Raw genomic sequence first — 18,520 nt, 5'->3', positions numbered from 1 at the left:
ACCCCTGGTGCTGGATGCCCTATCGTCTCCTCCCTTCTAGCCCCTGGCCCAGGTGGGGCTTAAGTGGCTTTCTATGAAGGCAGCATTTCTGCTTGCCATAACCTCAGGTAAGCGAGTTGGGGAGTTGCATGCCCTCTCTGTGAGCGATACATGCCTGAGGTGGAACTCCGACGGTTCAGGTGTTACCCTTTGGCCTAACGTGGCGTTCCTGCCCAAGGTGCTTCCACGAGCCCACTTCAATCAGCCTATCCAGCTTGCACGCCTTGGTAGTCATCAGGAGGATGGCACATCTGAGTTGCTGTGCCCTGTACGTGCCCTAAGGGCGTACATTGATGCTACCGCCTGTATACGGCAGTCAGAGCAGCTCTTCGTTTGCCATGGCGGCACTAAAACGGGTTGTGCTCTCTCTAAACAGCGGCTGTCCCACTGGGTTGTAGCATCTCACATGCCTATGGGGCCAGTGGCCGCCCCCTGCCATCAGGGATTAGATGCCACTCTACAAGGAGCATCTCAACATCTTGGGCTGCCCTGAGAGGGGTGCCCCTGGAGACCATCTGGTTGCGGCATCGTGGGCGTCTTCTGGTACATTCTCCAGGTTTTATCGGGTCAATGTCGCCACTCCCCATCCTTTGGGCGTGGTCCTGTTGCCAAGCTCTGCTGCTTCCAATTAGGGTATGTGCTTGGATTCTTCATGACATTGTTGGTATAAGTCATCCAGTGCTTAAAGAACCGCCTCTGGCGGTCAGTAGGGATGAAATAGAACGTAAGTTACAGCTGTAACTATGGTTCTATGAATCCCGGATGACCGCCAGAGTATCCTGTCACTCAGAATCCTCAATTTTTCGCGAGAAGATTCTGGGAACAGATCCTCTGATGACACCGGCAGATATAGCCTGGTGTCACGTGGGGTCACAGGTGACTTTGTTGGTATTGGTACTCGACCTGCGCATGCGCAAGATGGACATATCCAGTGCTTAAAGCACCGCCTCTGGCGGTCATCCGGGATTCATAGAACCATAGTTACAGCTGTAACTTACGATTTCTCCGCAGGGTGGCTGGCATCTCCCTTATGGATACGGTGAGAAGTTCAGTCATCCGGGAGGGACTCGGAGTAGAACCGGTGCTCCTTCGCGTTGAAAGGAGCCAGTTGAGGTGGTTCGGGCACCTAGTGAGGATGCCACCTGGACGCCTCCCTAGGGAGGTGTTCCAGGCACATCCAGCTGGGAAGAGACCGAGGGGTAGACCTAGGACCAGGTGGAGGGATTATATCTCTTCGCTGGCCTGGGAGCGCCTTGGAATCCCCCAGTCCGAGCTGGTTGATGTGGGCAGGGAAAGAGAAGTTTGGGGCTCTCTGCTGGAGCTGTTACCTCCGCGACCCTGACGGAAAAGCGGGAGAAGATGGATGGATGGATGGATGGATAGTATTATTATTTTATTTGTTTTGGTATTACTAGTATCCAGACTCATACTCCATATCGGTAGGTGGCGGTAATGCTTCCAAACGTTGTTTGCCAAATGCCAATAAAATATGTTAACCCTTTGTGAACTAGGTTACATTTGTGCAACAAAAAAAAAAAACATTATAAATAACATTTTACAAAAAGGGCACTTTAATAGGAGGGCGAAAGGGTAGGTGCGTATTGTCATGTAGTGTTTGTTCCAACACGGACTTGTTAGAGTGTGACACCTATGAACGGTAGCTGGACAGAGTTGTTATAGGCTACTTGGTTGTGAACCAGTGACGGATTTAAATAAACAGTGTAAGCAAACTGGAATATGCTTTAATCGTCCTTTCTGTGTCGGGTAGAGACAGGGCAGAAAATGAAACAGCGGAAACTTAAAGAATTAGCTACATGCTATCTGAGGCTAAAACCAACATCTGGTTACGAAATAAACAGTTTCAAAGTAAAAAGGTTGAAGAGTTTATCGCCGGCCACTAGAGGGCAGTGTCACTGCTGTCGCTGCCCGGTTATGCCGCACTCTGACCCGGTAGTGCCGAGCGGCCATTTTAGTTTCAACATTGTTCATTCACTCCGCCTCGAGTTGAGACGTTCGTTCATTCATTCATGTAAGACTGTTTTCACTATTATATTATACTACTATACTCTGTTTTGTGGTGTATATTTGTGTTGAGTAACTTGCATGGATGTAATACTTTGTCAGCTTATCTTGCTGCATTACTCTGTTTCAGGGTGTCGTCATCTGTGTCAATAAATTACCGAAACTGACATTGAGGAGTGTGTTTCTTCAAAGGTTTTCAGAATAAGACAGTATTGTAGTTCCACATACTATTGATTATTATTTCTTACAGGAAGGAGCAGAAAAACGGACTTCTACTGTGCAGCTAACTAGCTAACGTTAGCGGACCGGCTAACAAGAAAATCGCGGGAGTTTAGGAGGATGCTCCAGTCAGTCGGCAGTGAAAACTGGAATGTTTGAAACCTCCACCATCATTGTGTTTGGACACCGGCAATATTCGCCTTATTCACTCCGAACGTTCGAACAGCCTGAGGGGTACACTTATGACTTCCGGTAATTCTCATAGCAAGTGATGGCGCCTCACTGCTGTGTGCCCCAATGCACTTCATCACACAGGAAAAAGTCTTACAGAGGACAAACCTTTCACCGTTTCCCAAATGATCAGGGAATACGCCAACAGTGGATAAAGAACATAAGAAGAGATCCTGGTTGTCATTTTAAGGTAATTGTCCCGATATGTCTGGCGGTGTTGTGAACTAGTCTCCATAACTTGTATCCCTAGCCAGGCTAGTTAGCAAGTTTTAGTAGATTAAGTCAGATAGCCAGGTTTTTGACATCTACCGCCTTGGCCGAACGAAATTAGTAGTATATTATTTAAATCTACCTCCACAGATTCACTTGTATACATATGTGAGTGACCTTGTTTGCATTAGCTTCTTATCACCAGTTAGCCTAGGAACCAGACACCAGTGTTGACTTTCCTTTTCTAGCTATGCTAGGATGCTGCTATAGGAATCACATAGAGTCTGATATATGAAATTATAAAGGTAAAAATGGTTATATGATTACATTGTTTTTACTGGTGCAGATACACGCATACACAAAAGTGTGCTCGGAACATTTCCTCCCAGACTGCTTTGTGAAAACCCAGGCTGGCATCACTAAACGCATCACTAAACTGGAAAAGGGTGCAGTACCAACTGTGTTTGCATGGAGTTCTTCAAATCCAGATAGGAGGATGGTTGTGAGAACTGCAAGGTAGTATTTAGTTAGATGAGTGAAGTTACCAGTTTATGATGCATTCATTAACTGTGTGGTGAAATAAGTTCTCTGATGATTTCCAGTAATGTTTCCACGGACCTTGATGATCAACAAGGTGCGAATGTGTTGAGGTAAGTAAAAGGTGTCATTGCTTACATGCATTGCAAGTTGCACTTTTACTCCTCTCTCATGCTATTTATTCAATTCTTTCTTGATCTTTCTCTCTTTTACCTTGCACAGAAAAAAACTGAACAGCAAAATGCTATTTCACTAAGTTTTGCAGTAGCATCTCTATGTATGTGACAAATAAAAACCCTTGTAAAAGACCTAATGTGGCCATCAATGTTTCTCTTATACTTCCAGTGAACAGACGCCCCCTCCACACCCAGACCATGACTATGCTCTACTGCCTCCCCCAGGCGAATATCAACTTGAGGAAGCCCGAAGAAAAATTAGTGAGCATGAAATGTTTGTGGTTTCCAATTTTATAGGTGATGATAAGGCAGTATCCTTTTATACAGGGTTCCCAGACTTCCTAACTTTTAAAGCTGTGTTTATGGCCCTGCAACCTACTGCAGACACTATGGTGGGATGGAGTCAGGAGCAGCGCCTAAAACATACAGGTGGAGAAGTCCTTCGGCAAGGCTTTAGCTCTTCTAAATTGTCCCTTATGGAGCAGTTTTTCCTCTTTCTCTGTAGATTGAGGCAGGGATTTCCTGAGCAGGACCTTGCAACACGTTATCATATATCACAGTCAACAGTAAGCAGGATCTGTGTTACCTGGGTTAACTTCCTATACTATATGTTAGGATCACTTCAAATTTGGCCTTCAAGAACAACTGTGAATGAGCTCATGCCTGCTTGTTTTCAAAACACTTACCCGGACACTAGAGTTATATTGGACTGTACAGAAATTCATGTACAGAAGCCTAGCTCTGAGGTCCTTAACTCAGCGATTTATTCACTATACAAAAGTAACACCACATTTAAGGCCCTAATTGGCATTTCGCCCTCAGGCGAAGTTACTTTTGTCAGTGATTTATATACAGGTTCAATATCTGACAAAGAGATAACAAAAATATCAGGTATCCTGTCTTTGCTTGAGGAGGGAGATATGGTCATGGCCGATGAAGGCTTTCTCATCAAGGACCTTCTCTCTGAAAAAAATGTCTCGCTTGTGATCCCTCCTTCTTTAGGCCCAAGTGGACATTTCAGTGCAGATGAAGTTCAACAGACACAAGCAATAGCAAGACTTCTGATTCATGTGGAGCGCGCTATTAGACGGATTAAAGAGTACCATATTTTTGATAAAGTCTTACCCATGACACTGGTGGGCTCTGTCAACCAACTATGGGCCGTTTGTGCCATTTTAACAAATTTCCAAGGTCCTCTCTTTTGAAATTGTAATGTTAGTGTAAATATCTACCAATCTTTATGAATCTATGCAAAACCTTAACCTTTATTATTGTTTCTTTTTACGAATCTATACAAAACTTTCACTGTTAATATTGTTAATTTTTTTAATGAATCTAGACAATACGTGAACTTGTATTGTTTGTTTTTGCCTAACCCTAACTAAAATGTGTTTTCTTCTACATACTTGAACTGACATGGTTATGTTTACAAACCCATACAAAGCTCTTAAAACACTGATAAAACTTGTAAAGAATAAAGTACAATTTTATTACACATGGAGGATGTCCTTTGTAACTTATAACTTTGAACAAATCCTCTTAAATGAAGAGGAAGTAAGACGGTTGGCTCTGACTTTATGCCAGGTCTTGCTGTGGCTCTGTCCCCTGGTCTCGATCTCGAGTTGTAATGCAACATCATAAATGACTGCCAGGCCACCATAGTATCCCGCCTCAATGTCATCCAGGACTGTTTTGAAAGAGAATGGCTGCGAAGGTAACAAGAACAGGGGATCATTACCCGCCTTTCAAGACAGATTGGTGTGGTAACTCAACACCGATCCCGTAGGAAGGTCTCCAAAGCAGATAGAGACGAGAACAGCAGGCTGTTGGTTTTTTCTCCAGCAGCTTTAACATCTGACTGTTGCTCATAATTGCGCTAAGGTTTCGGCGGAGGCTGTCAGCAAAGGCATTTTCTGGAAGTAGGAGCGGCACGGGACAGTACCGGTTCGACATCACCCCTTCAGAAGTGCGCTGCCTCTTTTGCAGGGGTGCGTTGGTCACTGGTGGTTTGAGCTTTGTAACAGTCACAGAGCTCACCGTTGTTGACACCCACGGCCCTCGATGGAACGTGCCAGGCTTGAGGCAGCGACTTCTTGCTAGTTTTCAGGGGGATAGACTTGTAACCCATCTTGAGGAAGTGTGCCAAAGTATAGAGCAGCCCGATGACATGGTTGCACTGTCCCAACCCAGCTTTGCAGTTGCACCTGGACTCCCTAAATTATTGCTGCTCCAGTGACAGCTCCACCTGAAAAGATAATCAAACTTTAGACACTTGACACTTCAGAGTTGCTCTTAACAAATACATGACATATATATACATACATTGAGTGTTCAGTGAGTTAGGTGCATCTGGCATTTCAATGTTCTGCCATGAAAATATTACATCTATATGCTGGTAGTGGTAGGTTGTTTACAGTTATATTTGCGAACACAACTTGAAAGATACCTAAAATCTTGAACACATTGTACAAAAAAGTCAGGGTTGTGGAATAGCTCATATTAAGATTGAACAGAATGGATTTTGGAGGTAGCTACTTGTATTATTTTAAGTAATGACATTCCATTGTATGTTGTATGTTCATCGTATGTGGTCTGTCCTTCCTTGACCCTGAATACACTTCCAAGAACTGAGCAACTCTTGTCTGAACATGAATATTAATACTTACCTTATCACTTATACTGTCATTATACTACCATTATCAACAAGCAACAGCAACATGCACCTATCCCTGTCTTGCTTTGCTAATTTGAAGTAAGATAATATTTTTGTAGATATCAACGAGGCGTATATGTGATATCACATAAATTACAGCAGGGTTTCCCACACAGACTTTACTTGGGCGGGCCGCCCAGGTATAGTAAATAGTAACTGCTGACAGCCGATTGGACTGAAAATTGACCTCGATAAGGTTCGAGCAGGGAGGGACATGCCGAGACCAACAGAAGTGAAGGGTGTACAGAGACTTGTTGGCATGGTGAATTAGCTCTCTCTAAATTCTATCAACACCTATCGGACGACTGCAAGATACTGAGACAGCTCACGCACAGAGACAATATGTGGGATTGGACAGAGATGCATGAGGAAGCGTTTTGCAGGCTAAAGGAAAATATTGCCAAAGCACCTGTTGTAGAAAAGGCTATGGACTTTTAGGTTTACAAGTGGTTTTCCCTGTTTATTTAATGCACTTCCTGAGTTCAGCCTTATGACTCTTATTTTGACATGGTAGTTTCAGGATGTGACATCACGTATTCCTCCATCATTGTTAGTTCAGATGCCATGATTCAGAGTTACCTGACTTCAGAAAGTTTCCTTCATCCAAAGTAATCCTGGTGTTTGTGTGCATAAATGACCAACGTAAGTGACCAAATATTGTAGTTTTGGTTGAGTCAAGTGAATATTGATGCATATTTTGGTGTATTTTGTATTATCCTGTAGTTATTTGGTAGATTGTGTCAAACCTGCCTAGCTCACATGCTGCCAATGTAATGCTAGTTTAACTACCTCAGATGTGTATAAGTGATTAGTATAGTGCTCAGTGTGGTGTGAATTTAGTAGTAATGCCACAGACAGCAGTTGATTTATTGTATTTTATTTCCTTTGTTTAGAATCACGCAAACATGCGAACAAACCTGTACCTATGTATATACTGAAGTTTAATAGAAGAAAGTCAAGTTTAATCCACCCGTCTGGCGTCATCCTTTCCAACCAAACCCCCCCCCCATTCAACATCTTCGGGTCTTAAGTAGTGCTCTGGCCGGCACTCCTTGATTGTGTTCGATGGAAACTGAACGGCGCAACCTATCAGTTTAATATACAGTCCAACCACCTGCTATCTCCCCTACATTAATGGTCCTTTCGAGCCGTAAGTACATTGCACTCAATCAAGATGGATATGGAAGATGTTGAATTCCCCGGTGCGCGCCCCCGACGCCAGGCACACCCTCCTCTCCGTTATGAAGATTATGAAGTAGACTACAAGGGGCTTGGTGCTCATTGGCATGAAGAGGAGAATGTACACAGTCACAGTACTCCTCGTCATATCCTAAGTCACCCACCTGCCAAGGGTACAGCCTATGATGCAGAGCTAGAAGACATCCAACATGAGAGGCGCCAGTTAGAGCACATGTTGGAGCAGTCACTGCAGTCAGTGCATGTCAGCAGGCCTGGCAGAACTGAAAGCAGTCCGTGCAGACATGCTACAGCTGGTAAATACTGAACGCCACCTACAACAACCACACGAGGCACATGGCTATCACCCAACCACAGTGGATGATGATGGAGGATGGCCACCACCACCACCGTGGTTAAGCGACGCCAAAGATGTGCCACCCTCGAGTGAACAGCCCATGGTCGACCGCCTCGACCGATTAATGAGTGAACTGCAGCTATTAAGAAATGAGACACTAGCAGCCAAGCAGGATGTGGCACCAGTAGCCCAGCCACTGTCAGCACCACCAGTTAACCAACCTTTCGGGCCCACCTACCCCAGTAATAGCCACAGCCCGAAAGTTACCCCGCGACAGCGCCCTGCATGGTTTAGCTTCCCCCCACCTCCACCGCAGCTCACCTCCACATCATACGGCGTGCCTCTGAACCCCACTGCACTCCGCCCTCCGCCAATGCAACGTCCACCACCTCCTCAGGGTCTGCCATATGCAACCAGGCAGGCGCCAACCTACTCCAGGCCATCATACTACACCTCCACTGTAGAATCAGCATATCGTGGCCCCCGTGCTACCATACCCAACTTCTCTCATCGAGACCCTGGTGAGTTTACTCATCTCAAGATTGCCCTAGAGAACCTGCTACCTGCTGATAGCACTGAAATGTTTAAGTATCAAGGCTTAGTTGATCACCTGAAGCTAGATGAGGGCAAACTGATAGCCGATGCCTACATCCATTCAGGGCCACCATTCACAGACACAATGATGGCCCTGAATGAGAAGTTCGGACAGCCTCATCAGCTGACCATTAAACGGATCGCTGAGGTGATGGACACACCTGACATTAGACGGGGCGATGCAGTGGCCTTCGACCAGTTCTCCCTTCAGATACAGGCACTGGTCGGAATGTTGAAGACACTTGGCCCTGATGGTGAGGTGGAGCTCCTCTGCTGTACACATGTAGCACGCCTACTCAGCAAGCTGCCACCAGAACAGCGAGCTGATTTCCGCTGATGCATGTTCAGCCAGTCTAAGAGGAGTTACACCCTCTACGACCTAGCTCAGTGGCTGAAGCACGAAGCCTGGTGTCAAGTCTTTGATGGCCAACTGTCTTCCAGAGGGGTGAAGGCCAAGCCCAGTGCTACGCCTAGCACCCACTCAAAGAAACCCTCCGTCACTGTGCTGCACGGAACAGACAGTACACCTAGGGAGGTCAAACCTACAAGTGACAGTCAAGCCAAGGTCAAGCCAGCACCTTACTGTGCATTCTGTGACAACCGAGAACACCACCTGAGTCAGTGCACGGCTATCAGTAAGCTAAGCAAAGAACAGCTGACTGAGTGGATTAAGACCAACAAGAGATGTTGGCGCTGTGCCCGCTCACACCAGGCGGCGCAGTGCACCTTAAAGAAGACCTGCAACCTGTGTCAAGGACGCCACCTACAGGTCCTACACAACATCAATACAGCAACCCAGAGAGGCCCCACCCCAGTGACAGCGCCACCTCAATATGGCGGCACAACCTCCACCGGGGTGTTCTACCTCGATCGGCCAGCTGCAGGCAGCAGGGTGCTGCTGAAAGTGGTTCCAGTGTTCCTGTGTCATGAGGGCCGCACTCTGGACACCTATGCTGTATTAGACGACGGGTCAGAGAGAACGATGCTGCTGCCAGCTGCCACTGAGGCATTGGGTCTCCATGGAACTCCTGAATCCTTACCTTTACGTACAATCAGGCAGGATGTCCAAACCCTCCAAGGAGCCAGCGTGTCCTTCACCATCGCCTCCAAGGCAAGTCCCAAGACCAAGTACCTGATCACTAATGCCTTCACCTCTGCCCACATCGATCTCGCCGACCATACTTACCCTCTGGAGCAGTTACAGAGAAGTACAAGCACCTCTCAGGACTGCCCCTTCAGCCCTTCAAGAGGATCAAACCACTCCTGCTCGTAGGCAGTGACCACCCCCACCTGGTGACTCCTACCCAGCCAGTACAACTGGGTCCCCCTGGTGGTCCAGCAGCAGTCCGCACCAGGTTGGGCTGAGCCTTGCAGGGCCTCTCCAGTGTTATAAGCCAGCTCTCCAGCCCACACCATTGCCTCTTCACTTCAGTTCCCCCTCAAGTGACCGAGTTAATGAAGAATGTTGAGAAGCTGTGGCAAGTTGACCTCATACCACTCAGGGGCAGCAAAGTGGTGACCCGCTCCAAGCAAGACAACCTCGCCATCAGCCTGCTTGAAGGAAAGACGACCCGTGTCGAAGTTGAGGGCATCTCTCGCTTCGCCACCCCCCTGCTGCGGCATAAGGACATGCCACGCCTTCAAGCCACCCCTGATGCAGTCCTGCCAAGTCTCAGAGGAATCGAGAGACGACTACGAAGAGATCCTGAGAAGGCCACAGTTTATCGCGGTGAGATCGACAAGTTGATACAGGCAGGGTCTGTTGTCAAGCTTGACCCATTGGAAGTAACCAGGGGAGAAGAGGCATGGTACATTCCCCACCACCTAGTTAGCCACAATGGCAAACAACGCCTTGTGTTCAGCTGTTCGTTCCAGTATCGAGGTCAGAACCTCAACGAATACCTCCTACATGGGCCTACTCTCGGAGCATCTCTGCTGGGAGTCCTCCTTAGGTTTCGGGAGCATGAAATGGCAGTGAGTGGAGACATAAAGGGCATGTTCCACCAAGTTCGCCTGCTACCCGAAGACCGGCCTCTCCTGCGTTTTGTGTGGCGCAACCTACAGCAACACGAACCCCCTTCAGTGTACGAGTGGCAAGTGCTGCCATTTGGAACCACTTGCAGCCCGTGTTGTGCTGTGTTCGCCCTGCAGCACCACACAAGAGAGAACACCCAGCCTAGAGATGTGGTGAGGACTTCAGTAGAGCGATGCTTCTATGTCAGGGGTGGGCAATTCATTTTTACCGGGGGCCGCATTAGCAACCCGAGCACTGCTCGAGGGCCACATCGACAATATTTCAATTAAATTCTGCTCAATATTATTTTTGATATACTGTAAGATAAATAATAATAACAATTTCATTTAACCTAACTTAACTTTATACAAAAGCAGATTGCTTTTGATGGTTTATTTAAGCTCTTAATCCTTAAATATTTATATTAGGCTATGTGAAATTAAAATAAGAAAACAAAAACAATCATTGAATCACTGCAATTTATTTTTAACTTGTTCACACTTTAACTTTGTTCCACAAACAAGGAAAAACAACAAACAACTTAACAAGTTTATAGAAATACTGCAATACAACAAACAATAACTTGTTATGTTTTCCACCTCATTTTACCTCTTCAGTGCGAATAATCCAGTCTGTTCTGGGCTTGAACAAGGGCATTGAAATCTGGCTGAATGTCTGAGGTGGCTATGCGAAGGACAGCTGAGAGGTGATCATCAGTGATAGAGGATCTGTGTTTGGATTTGTTGAACTTCATTACTGAGAATGTCTGTTCACAAACGTAGGTGGATCCAAAGAGGACTAGAATCCTCTGAGCATGCCTCCTCAGGTGTGGAAAGTTCTCCTCTTTGAGGGAGGAGTAAAAGTCCAGCAGTGAGACTGACCTGAAGTGCTCTGCCAGAAGTAGGTCAGACTGCAGGTCAATGAGCTCCATCTGAACATCGCTTGGTGCATTGTCCACACTGCAGTTGAAGGGAGAAGAAACCATGTGCATTTCACTCTCAAGAGTTTTGAAATCTTGAAATCGCCTCGAAAACTCTCCATGCAATGCTTCTAACTTGCTTGAGTACTTGTGGAGGTGATCGGCTGATCTTGTGGCCTTTAGTGTTGGCAAGTGGGTCAGAATGTTGTCTTCACTTGGCTTGAGAGAAGCTGCAACTTTCTCATGAAAGCCGTCACTGCACTGTACATCTCATGCACAAAAAGGCCCTTGCACTGCAGTTTGACATTCAGTTCGTTCATGAGTGCAGTCACATCCACAGCGAATCGGAGGTCTGCCACCCAGTCTTCATCTGAAAGTTCTGGGATGTCATGTCCTTTCTTCCCACAGAAATACTGAATCTGTTCTCTCAGGTCCCAGACATTTTTCAGTACTTTGCCCAGGCTGAGCCACCTGACGTTGCAGTGGTAGCTTATGTCACCATGTTCACTCTCATTTTCCTCCAAAAGTGCAACAAATTGCCGATGATTTAACGCTCTCGCTCTGATAAAGTTAACTGTTTTAGTTACAGCATCAACAACATGGTTCATTTTTAACACTGTCTTACACAACACTTCCTGATGTATAATACAGTGCAAAAATGTCAATTTCTGCACAGGGTTAATTTCTGTCACTTTATCCTGCATCCTCTTTAAAAGTCCAACATTTTTCCCGGTCAGATTTGGACAACCATCTGTTGTCACACCTGCCAGCTTGCCCCATTTCAGTCCTAACATGTCCAAACACGCATTTACCTCTGTGAACAAGTCATTACCTGTGGTTGTCCCTTTAATTGACTGCATGGCTGCCAGCTCCTCCGTGATTTGAAAGTCTGCAGTTATCCCACGTAAGAAGATGAGCAGCTGGGTGGTGTCACGTACATCGCAGCTCTCATCCAAAGCCAGAGAAAAACAGTCAAAGTCGGCCGCTCTGTTCTTCAGCTGAAGCTCCAAGTTTCCAGCGATGGCCTCAACCCGCCTCGTTACAGTGCGTCGAGAGAGTGACACGTTCTCAAACGCGCCCTTTTTCTCCGGGCATATCAGCGCAACAGAGTCCAATAAGCACTCCTTAATAAACTCTCCGTCAGAAAACGCCTTACTTTTTCTGGCGATTTTGTGAGAAATTACATAACTTGTCCTGACGGCTGCATCTCTGGGGGTGTGAAGTTTGGTAAAAAGTCCTTGTTGGGTTTGCAGTTTTTCTCGTTATCAGTATAAAAGACAACGCATCAGCCTCCCTTGCGCGCTCTTCATCAGACAGATTCCGGTATTTATCCTCGTGCTTGGTCGTGTAGTGGCGATCAAATTATAATCTTTAAACACAGCGACCTGTGTACCACAAATTAAGCACACGGCTTTACCTTTAATTTCTGTAAAGAAATACTTGGCAGTCCATGTCTTGTTGAAAACACGGCATTCGTTATCAACTTTTCTTTTTTTAGCGTGGGCGGACATCTTGGGGGTAACCGGGCATTATTTGTCGCTGTGCACCTTCACTCACAGGTTACGCGCGCACATACAGTGGGGCAAAAAAGTATTTAGTCAGCCACCAATTGTGCAAGTTCTCCCATTTAAAAAGATGAGAGAGGCCTGTAATTTTTATCATAGGTATACCTCAACTATGAGAGACAAAATGAGAAAAAAAAATCCAGGAAATCACATTGTAGGATTTTTAAAGAATTAATTGGTAAATTCCTCGGTAAAATAAGTATTTGGTCACCTACAAACAAGCAAGATTTCTGGCTCTCACAGACCTGTAACTTCTTCTTTAAGAGGCTCCTCTGTCCTCCACTCGTTACCTGTATTAATGGCACCTTTTTGAACTCGTTATCAGTATAAAAGACACCTGTCCACAACCTCAAACAGTCATACTCCAAACTCCACTATGGCCAAGACCAAAGAGCTGTCAAAGGAGACCAGAGACAAAATTGTAGACCTGCACCAGGCTGGGAAAACTGAATCTGCAATAGGTAAGCAGCTTGGTGTGAAGAAATCAACTGTGGGAGCAATTATTAGAAAATGGAAGACATACAAGACCACTGCTAATCTCCCTCCATCTGGGGCTCCACGCAAGATCTCACCCCGTGGGGTCAAAATGATCACAAGAACGGTGAGCAAAAATCCCAGAACCACACGGGGGGACCTAGTGAATGACCTGCAGAGAGCTGGGACCAAAGTAACAGAGGCTACCATCAGTAACACACTACGCCGCCAGGGACTAAAATCCTGCACTTCCAGACGTGTCCCCCTGCTTAAGCCAGTACATGTCCAGGCCCGTCTGAAGTTTGCTAGAGGGCATTTGGATGATCCAGAACAGGATTGGGAGAATGTCATATGGTCAGATGAAACCAAAATAGAACTTTTTGGTAAAAACTCAAGTCGTCGTGTTTGGAGGAGAAAGAATGCAGAGTTGCATCCAAAGAACAGCATACCTACTGTGAAGCATGGGGGTGGAAACATCATGCTTTGGGGCTGTTTTTCTGCAAAGGGACCAGGACGACTGATCCGTGTAAAGGAAAGAATGAATGGGGCCACGTATCGTGAGATTTTGAGTGAAAACCTCCTTCCATCAGCAAGGGCACTGAAGATGAGGCGTGGCTGGGTCTTTCAGCATGACAATGATCCCAAACACACTGCCAGGGCAACGAAGGAGTGGCTTCGTAAGAGGCATTTCAAGGTCCTGGAGTGGCCTAGCCAGTCTCCAGATCTCAACCCCATAGAAAATCTTTGGAGGGAGTTGAAAGTCTGTGTTGCCCAGCGACAGCCCCAAAACATCACTGCTTTAGAGGAGATCTGCATGGAGGAATGGGCCAAAATACCAGCAACAGTGTGTGAAAACCTTGTGAAGACTTACAGAAAACGTTTGACCTCTGTCATTGCCAACAAAGGGTATATAACAAAGTATTGAGATGAACTTTTGTTATTGACCAAATACTTATTTTCCACAATCATTTGAAATTAATTCATTAAAAATCCTACGATGTGATTTCCTGGATTGTTTCCCCCATTCTGTCTCTCATAGTTGAGGTATACCTATGATAAAAATTACAGGCCTCTCTCATCTTTTTAAATGGGAGAACTTGCACAATTGGTGGCTGACTAAATACTTTTTTGCCCCACTGTACGTCCATAAATAACACTTTTCAAAATAAAAGCAGCGCAGTTGTATTGCACGCACCACATAGATGTTTTTTTTAAATTTATTTTGCAATTTGTAATTGCTGCTGTTCACCTTCACTTACAATCACGCAGGCGCATACGTCCACACGGAAGTAATACAAATAATGCCTTTTAAAACAAAAGCAGCACCGTTGTATTGCACACTCGACATAGATATTTTTTAAATTTATTTTGTAATTTATGATTGGCCTCACGTGGGCCGGACAGGGACGCACAAAGGGCCGGATGTGGCCCGCGAGCTGTAAGATGCCCAGGTCTGTTCTATGTGGACAATTGTCTGCAGTCCCTCCCTACCACCGTCACCGCCAGAGACCTTGTGGACAAGTTGAGAGCGATCCTGTCCTCAGCTGGCTTTATACTTCGACAGTGGGCCAGCAATGTACCCGAAGTGATCAGTCACCTACCTGAGGACCTCAGATCCACCAGCGCTGACCTCTGGCTGGCACATGAGAAGACAGACAGTCCCGAATCGACATTGGGTCTCAGCTGGCAGTTCTCCACTGACGTCCTGGGATACAAATGTCGCCCTGTCCAGTATGATGAGCCCACAATGCGCAACATTTACAAGGTGCTCGCCAGTCAGTACGACCCCTTGGGCTTCATACTGCCCTATACCACCAGAGCGAAGATGCTAGTGAGATGCCTTTGGGATACGCACAGAGGCTGGGATGACCCCCAGTTGCCCCCACATCTTCTCCAGCAGTGGAGAGACTGGGAAGGAGAGTTACAGTTTCTCCCTGAAGTCCGCTTCAGTCGTCCATATCTACCCAAGGGTGCAGCTGCTGCCGTAAGCGAGAGAGAGCTTCACATCTTTGCGATGCATCGGAGCTGGCCTATGGCGCAGTGGCGTACCTCAGGATGGTTGACAGCGACGGCGCACCACACCTGGCCTTCGTCATGGCTCGATCCAGAGTGGCCCCCAGACGTCTACAGTCCATGCCAAGGTTGGAGCTGTGTGGTGCACTCACCGGAGCTCAGCTCTCCAAGCTCCTGAGCGATGAGCTTACTCTGGACATCAAGCAAACCGTGATGTGGACAGACTCCACAACCGTGCTGGCGTGGCTGAGATCGGAATCCTGCCGATTTAAAGTCTTCGTCGGCACCCGTGTCGTTGAAATTCAAGATCTCACTCAGCAACACACATGGCGGTACGTTGACTCTGCCCAGAATCCTGCTGACGATATTACTCGTGGCAAGAGACTGCAGGACCTAGCCAGACCCAACCGATGGAGCCAAGGCCCTCCGTTCCTCCTCCTACCTCGTGACCAGTGGCCAGCGGAGCCTCCAGGTGCCTTGGGAGATCCTCCAGACCCCTCAGAGCTTCGCAAAGAGACCTTCTGTGGTGCCACCTCCACGGCTGTGAGTCAAGCCGACTCAGAGCTTAACCAGTACAACACCTGGAGGGTGCTGCTGCAGGCCACAGCCCAGGAGCTTCATGGGGCGGTTGCTAAGGATGGATGCGCTAGTGCAGAGGATTACTGTCATGCAGAGACTCACCTTCTCCGAAAGGTCCAGGAAGACTGCTTCCCCGACGAGCTTCGTCTCCTTAAAGCCAAGAAACCAGTCCTACGGAGCAGCCGTCTCTGTAACCTCTCTCCGGAACTCGAAGAAAGCAGCGACCTAATCAGAGTTGGCAGTCGACTCCGCCGGTCAGAGGACCTGGACTACAGCAGCCTACACCCAGTGGTGTTAGACCCCTCACATCCAGTGACCCGCCTGCTTATTCAGGACTTTGATAGTCGCTTGAAACACCCTGGGCTAGAGCGTGTCTTTGCAGAGATCCGGCGCTCCTTCTGGATTCTGCGAGGCCGAGAGGCAGTACGTCGCTTCCAGAAAACATGTACAGACTGCCGCCGCTGGAAGGCGAAACCTACTGTCCCTCAAATGTCTGACCTGCCCTTAGCCCGCATACGCCTGTTTAAACCTGCCTTCCACTCTTCGGGCCGTTGGAAGTCAAGGTGGGAAGGCGTCTGGAGAAGAGGTGGGGGATCATATTCAAATGCCTAACCGTCAGAGCGGTTCACCTCGATCTCCTTACCTCCATCGACGCGGACTCCTTTCTCATGGCCCTAAGAAGGTTTATCGCCCGTAGAGGGTCCCCTGCTGAGCTCTATTCAGACCAGGGGACCAACTTCAAAGCCGGTGAAAAAGAGATACGGGAGGCGTTCGCAGCCATGTCCCCTGACCTCCAGTCCCTCCTGGCACCCTACAGGATCCACTTCCACTTCAACCCTCCTGCTGCTCCACACTTCGGAGGCGCGTGGGAGCGAGAGATTCGCTCAGTGAAGGGTGCCTTGTACACCACTGCAGGCGCTCAACCCCTTCAGGAGGAGGTCCTCCGCACCGTCCTCATCGAAGTGGAGGCGATCTTGAACTCCAAACCGTTGGGGTACGTTCCCTCCGATGTTGGTGACCCAGACCCGGTCACTCCCAACTGCCTGCTGATGGGGCGGCCGGACGGGTCCCTCTCACAAGTCGTCTACCCCAGAGACGAGCTCCTCAGCCAGCAGAGGTGGAAGCACGCTCAGGTGCTGACAGACCACTTCTGGGCTCGCTTCATCAGGCTGTACTTACCTGGGCTGCAGCTCAGACAGAAGTGGCAGTCCTCCTCGGCCGATGTCACAGAAGGCTCTGTGGCAATGATCGTGGACCCCCGGCTCCCTAGGGCCATGTGGCCTATTGGGCGCATCGTCAAAGTCCACCCCAGCCCTGATGGTCACATCCGGTCCGCGGATGTGAAGGTCAGAGACCGCACCTACACCCGACCTGTCGCCCGGCTGGTGATTCTGCCAGCCCTTCCAGTTGGTGAAGAGAGTCGTCCCCCTTAGAGTAGCCTTTTCGTTGTTGCAAATGTACCACGTACATTTGGGGGCGGCTGTAGAAAAGGCTATGGACTTTTAGGTTTACAAGTGGTTTTCCCTGTTTATTTAATGCACTTCCTGAGTTCAGCCTTATGACTCTTATTTTGACATGGTAGTTTCAGGATGTGACATCACGTATTCCTCCATCATTGTTAGTTCAGATGCCATGATTCAGAGTTACCTGACTTCAGAAAGTTTCCTTCATCCAAAGTAATCCTGGTGTTTGTGTGCATAAATGACCAACGTAAGTGACCAAATATTGTAGTTTTGGTTGAGTCAAGTGAATATTGATGCATATTTTGGTGTATTTTGTATTATCCTGTAGTTATTTGGTAGATTGTGTCAAACCTGCCTGCTCACATGCTGCCAATGTAATGCTAGTTTAACTACCTCAGATGTGTATAAGTGATTAGTATAGTGCTCAGTGTGGTGTGAATTTAGTAGTAATGCCACAGACAGCAGTTGATTTATTGTATTTTATTTCCTTTGTTTAGAATCACGCAAACATGCGAACAAACCTGTACCTATGTACAGTGGGGCAAAAAAGTATTTAGTCAGCCACCAATTGTGCAAGTTCTCCCATTTAAAAAGATGAGAGAGGCCTGTAATTTTTATCATAGGTACACTTCAACTATGAGAGACAGAATGAGAAAAAAAAATCCAGGAAATCACATTGTAGGATTTTTAAAGAATTAATTGGTAAATTCCTCGGTAAAATAAGTATTTGGTCACCTACAAACAAGCAAGATTTCTGGCTCTCACAGACCTGTAACTTCTTCTTAAAGAGGCTCCTCTGTCCTCCACTCGTTACCTGTATTAATGGCACCTTTTTGAACTCGTTATCAGTATAAAAGACACCTGACCACAACCTCAAACGGTCATACTCCAAACTCCACTATGGCCAAGACCAAAGAGCTGTCAAAGGAGACCAGAGACAAAATGGTACGCCTGCACCAGGCTGGGAAAACTGAATCTGCAATAGGTAAGCAGCTTGGTGTGAAGAAATCAACTGTGGGAGCAATTATTAGAAAATGGAAGAAATACAAGACCACTGCTAATCTCCCTCCATCTGGGGCTCCACGCAAGATCTCACCCCGTGGGGTCAAAATGATCACAAGAACGGTGAGCAAAAATCCCAGAACCACACGGGGGGACCTAGTGAATGACCTGCAGAGAGCTGGGACCAAAGTAACAGAGGCTACCATCAGTAACACA

The 18,520-nt window shown here is 47.1% G+C and overlaps 1 long non-coding RNA gene and 1 pseudogene across 1 annotated transcript; one reads left to right on the top strand and one right to left on the bottom strand.

Annotated features, from left to right (window-relative positions):
- Positions 1 to 1,929: 1,929 nt before the first annotated feature.
- On the top strand, positions 1,930 to 4,932 carry LOC134864305 (uncharacterized). Its single transcript, XR_010165817.1, has 6 exons — positions 1,930 to 2,068; positions 2,312 to 2,701; positions 3,068 to 3,237; positions 3,324 to 3,371; positions 3,604 to 3,695; positions 4,437 to 4,932. It is a non-coding gene; the product is annotated as an uncharacterized LOC134864305 (long non-coding RNA).
- Positions 4,933 to 10,902: 5,970 nt separating this feature from the next.
- On the bottom strand, positions 10,903 to 12,002 carry LOC134864432 (general transcription factor II-I repeat domain-containing protein 2A-like; annotated as a pseudogene).
- Between the last annotated feature and the right edge of the window lie 6,518 nt (positions 12,003 to 18,520).

The sequence above is a fragment of the Eleginops maclovinus genome, chromosome 5 (assembly GCF_036324505.1).
Source record: "Eleginops maclovinus isolate JMC-PN-2008 ecotype Puerto Natales chromosome 5, JC_Emac_rtc_rv5, whole genome shotgun sequence".
Taxonomy (NCBI): Eukaryota; Metazoa; Chordata; class Actinopteri; order Perciformes; family Eleginopidae; genus Eleginops; species Eleginops maclovinus.
The sequence above is the reverse complement of the archived record's forward strand: the minus strand, read 5'-3'. Positions and strand labels throughout refer to the sequence as shown.